This window comes from Bufo gargarizans, chromosome 2 (assembly GCF_014858855.1).
Source record: "Bufo gargarizans isolate SCDJY-AF-19 chromosome 2, ASM1485885v1, whole genome shotgun sequence".
NCBI classification, from domain to species: domain Eukaryota; kingdom Metazoa; phylum Chordata; class Amphibia; order Anura; family Bufonidae; genus Bufo; species Bufo gargarizans.
In genome coordinates, this window is record NC_058081.1 from 52,280,888 (window position 1) to 52,286,002 (window position 5,115).

The 5,115-nt window shown below is 44.7% G+C and overlaps 1 non-coding gene across 1 annotated transcript; it reads left to right on the forward strand.

Annotated features, from left to right (window-relative positions):
- The first annotated feature begins 2,890 nt into the window (after positions 1 to 2,890).
- On the forward strand, positions 2,891 to 2,962 carry TRNAG-UCC. Its single transcript has one exon. It is a non-coding gene; the product is annotated as a tRNA-Gly (tRNA).
- Positions 2,963 to 5,115: the final 2,153 nt, after the last annotated feature.

Sequence of the window (5,115 nt, forward strand, 5' to 3'; positions counted from 1 at the left end):
AAGGACCGATTCCAGACCTTGGGGGACCTGCGGAAGCAGTGGACTGAGTCTGGAGTAGAAACATCCAGAGCCACCGTGTACAGGCGTGTGCAGGAAATGGGCTACAGGTGCCGCATTCCCCAGGTCAAGCCACTTTTGAACCAGAAACAGCGGCAGAAGCGCCTGACCTGGGCTACAGAGAAGCAGCACTGGACTGTTGCATGTCTTTCGGAAATCAAGGTGCCAGAGTCTGGAGGAAGACTGGGGAGAGGGAAATGCCAAAATGCCTGAAGTCCAGTGTCAAGTACCCACAGTCAGTGATGGTCTGGGGTGCCATGTCAGCTGCTGGTGTTGGTCCACTGTCCATGGTATTACTGTTCTCAATTGGCCTGCCAACTCTCCTGACCTGAACCCCATAGAGAATCTGTGGGATATTGGGAAGAGAAAGTTGAGAGACACAAGACCCAACACTCTGGATGAGCATAAGGCCGCTATCGAAGCATCCTGGGCCTCCATAACACCTCCGCAGTGCCGCAGGCTGATTGCCTCCATGCCACGCCGCATTGAAGCCGTCATTTCTGCAAAAGGATTCCCGACCAAGTATTGAGGGCATAACTGAACATAATTATTTGAAGGTTGACTTTTTTTGTATTAAAAACACTTTTCTTTTATTGGTCGGATGAAATATGCTAATTTTTTGAGATAGGAAATTTGTGTTTTCATGAGCTGTATGCCAAAATCATCAATATTAAAACAATAAAAGGCTTGAACTACTTCAGTTTGTGTAATGAATCTAAAATATATGAAAGTCTAATGTTTATCAGTACATTACAGAAAATAATGAACTTTATCACAATATGCTAATTTTTTTAGAAGGACCTGTATAACTGCTAGGGTTGACACCCGGCAGGTAGACCACCGGCCTGCCCAGTATTTACATGAGGAGGTCCGCGCTTGTGCAATCCGTTTTGATGCGTTTTTCACTCGCGTGAAAAAAAACTCAAGACTTACAAAAAATCTCCTAGCAACCATCAGTGGAAAGTGCACTGCAGCCGGATGCAATGCATTTTTTCACTGAAGCCCCATTCACTTCTATGGGGCCAGGGCTGCGTGAAGGATACTGAATATAGAACATGCTGCGTAAAAAACGAACTGATGCGTGAAAAAAACCACTCGTGCACAGAAATAGATGGGTCAGGATTCAGTGCGGGTGCTATGCGTTCACTTCACGCATTGCACCCGTGCGGCAAACTCACACGGGTGAAAGGGGCCTAATAGAACGGTCCTATCCTTGTCCGTAATGCGGACAATAATAGGACATGTTCTATTTTTGGCGTAACAGCTATACGGACACGGAATGCACACGGAGTCATAGCTGGGTTTTTTGTGGCCTCGTTGGAGTGAATGCTTCCGCATACTGGCCACAAAAAAATAAAAAAAATGACAGAAAAAAAAAATGTTTGTGATCATGAGCCCTTACTAGAATATACCAATACAAGCCAGCAGGTGGCAGTATTTGCATGTTATAAAGGCAGTTTTCTATGATGGCTATTTACCCATCACAGAACACAATGGGCAAACTAATGATTGCCAGTTATAGTCACCAAGGGTGACAAAAAAAAGTTAAAAATATAAAGGTTCAAAACACCCCCCTTTACCCAAAATAAAAATACATAACCAATAAAAAAAAATACACATCATGGACATTGCCGCATGCAAGTATGCCCTTACTATTAAACTATAACAATATTTATCCCATGTGGCGAATGGGGTAACAATAAAAAAATAAAAATGGCCAATTCGCCATTTTTGTCACTTCACCTCCGCAAATTTTTTTTGATAAAAAGTGATCAAAAAGTCACACACACTTCAAAATGGTATCACTGAAAAGTACAGATCGCCCCGCAAAAAATGAGCCCTCATACAGTTCCCTACACATAACTACAAAAAAGTTATAGCGGTCAGAATATGCAAATGAAAAGAAGAAAAACATTTTTTCAAGGTTTTAATTTTTTTTTTCTACTAAAATGCAAGAAAAATACAAGTGTATCGTTGTAATCGTGTTGACCTGGAGAATGAAAGTAGCTGGTCAATTTTACGGCATAGGGAACACCGTAAAAAAAAACAAAAAACATAAAACTGGGGCAGAATATTTATTTATTTATTTTATTTCACCCATGTGGAATTTTTTTCCTATACGATATTCATTGGTGCCATTAGAAGGTACAAATTGTCCTGCAAATAAAAAGAGCCCTCATAAGGCTATGAACAGAAAAATAAAAAAGTTATGGCTCTGGGAAGACAGGGAGTGAAAAACGGAAATGCAAAAACAGAGAATCGCAAGGTCTGTGTACCGTTTATACGGTCACTGTAAGGCAGCCTTTTTGGCCTTAGTGTGGGGTACCGAAAAGAATTGCCATCTTGGTCAGCTCACCATGCACAGCGCCGTCCATTGGATAGTGGCTGTGCTTGGTATTGCAGGTCAGCTCTATTCACTTGAATGAGACTGAGCTACACCTAGGTCATGTGGCCGATGTACGATGACGTCACTGGCCTAGGAAGAAGCCGCAACGTTAACGGTCTCTTCAAACAGGTGCCGGGATTCGACCATCTCACCGATCACATATTGATGGCCTATCCTGAAGATAGGTCATCAACATTAAACACCCGGAGAACCCCTTTAGAGGGGCTACATATGGCACATGGTGCCCATTGTCTTCAGAGTAGAGGCTCTCTCGCCTCCCATGTAAAGTGTTAGACATGTCCTATATCCCCATATCCTAAAAGGACATGCAGACTCCCCAGTAACCAGCACATAAACCAGTATAAGCTGCTCCCAGTTTCAGCATTGCTCTGTAGGTTTTACTGCGCAGTGGTGAAAGCAGCAGCAGACAGGCCAGGAGCACAGCAGGCGTTGGTGGTATAGTGGTGAGCATAGCTGCCTTCCAAGCAGTTGACCCGGGTTCGATTCCCGGCCAACGCAGCAAAATGTTTTTCCACTTTTGACTTGTGTAAAATCTATTTCTATCACTAATTATTTCAGTATTTAGTTTTTCTTGTTTGATTTGCATTTCTGTTTGTTTTTTATCAGCATCACAGTATGTCCCTGCGTATACTAACGATTAGAAGTCCTGCAATAGCACAGAGCCGGCAGCAGGGGGCAGTCCTGATCCTCGCATTAGTAATAGAGAGATTCATCAGGTCTCAGTCATTTGCTCTGAGGTTTCCTGCTTGGGAGGAGTCCTGTAATCCGGCACTCAGGTGAACAGGGTTACTTTTTAGAAATCTGGTCAGTAATACACTAAGTGCCTCTATAAAGGGAACCTCTGCTTACATGAAATAGAGATACACAGCTATATATACATATACATACATACATATATATAGGGGGAGATTTGTCAAAACTGATGTAAAGGAAAATTTGCTTACTTGCCCATAGCAACCAATCAGATTCCACCTTTCATCTTTCACAGCGCCTTTGGGAAATAAAGAAGGAATCTGATTGGTTGCTATGGGCACCAGTTTTGATAACTCTTCCTACTCTTTATATTGCAATATATCGGGGAGTTGCCATCCATGCAGTTCCCTAAGATAGAAGTTAGGTATCTGCTGTATAATAGGTTTCTTTACACTGCCCTGTATGGAGCAGGTTTTACTACAGTATTTCTGGCTTAGAAGCAGTTTATAAAATATTAAAGGGGTTCTCCGACATGAAAACCTCCACCCTGCTCCTAAATGTGTTATAATACAAGATCGTATACTCGCTGCGTAATGTCCTGCTGCTTCGGTTGTCACCTCCGGTCCGTGGGGGAAAACTGCCATAGTTGCCCGTAGCAACCAATCAGATCGATCCTTTTATTTTCCAAAGGAGCTCTGGAAAATGAAAGGTGGAATCTGATTGGGCAACTATGGCAGTTTTGCTTTACACTTGTTTTGATAAATCTGCCGGTTTCCATAGCGACGTGATCGTGTACAGCAGCCAATAAGGGTACGGCTACACAGCGGCACTGGTTGCCTGACAGTTATGGCGGCCCGGATCTCAGGGGCATCACAGTGTAGCGGTGATCCCATAGAAATGAATGGGGTCACAGGGCGAGTCACATGTTTATCCGTACCTTAAATGGCCGTCCATGTAATGAATTATGGGTCTGGCCGAGTGGGAGTTATAGCATACGGAGAGGGACATGAAGTGACAACCCCTTTAACCCCACACAGACAGAGGCATAGCACGGGCACAGGGAGTCACCCGTCTAATGCCGCTGTTCCAGCTTCTCTGATACCTGGTGACCCACTGTTTTTACACGGAGAAGACGTGTCGGGTTTCAGACCGGGCATGGCCCCTCTTACCCAAACTCAAAGCATTATAATAATTTATAATGCTGAGAGTTCCTGCCTGACTGTAGGTCTACTGAACTGTACTCATGATACAGCCGCCTGGAGGATGGGAGTGGTAGTGACTCTGGCAATGTTAGTTGTACACACAATCAGGGCAGTGACAGGGCACACCCTTTCTTCCCTGGTGTTGGTGCTCCTGCCTGGTGGGTGCCCTTGATGTTAAAGGGGTTATCCAAATTCACAAACAACACCCCCATGTGCCGGGCGCCCCACAGGTAATATACTTACCCCGCTCCCCGCGCTCCTGGTCCCCGCAACGCTGCTGCTGTTTCTCCCTGCACACGGATAAAAACATCTGGTGTGGGGGGAACAGCCAATGGCAGACGGGGACGAGCCTCCCTAGCATCGCGGGTGGCGCTAGGGAGGCTTGTCCCTGTCCCCACCATTTTGGAAAATGAAAGGTGTAATCTGATTGGTTGCTATGGGTAACTAAGCCACTTTCCATTTACACCAGTTCTGATAAATTGCCTCCATGGTGTTTACAACAGTTCCTTAGCCTATACATTGTAAGGCTCTGTGCTTCCTGTTATCTCTGCTACATATTTTGAAATGGCGTCACCAAGTGTCAGCCATCTACATGACAGTATTGTGACAGCGTGGTTTACCGTAAGCTCCAGGAAAGCTCCCACATATGTTAAACGGACCAATAGAGCTCCATTCACCCAACAGAGGCCAAAACAAGCGTCTTTTTAGCCCCCATCAATGTCAGGCTTTTTAGTCCGGCGGCTTTCTCCGTGCACC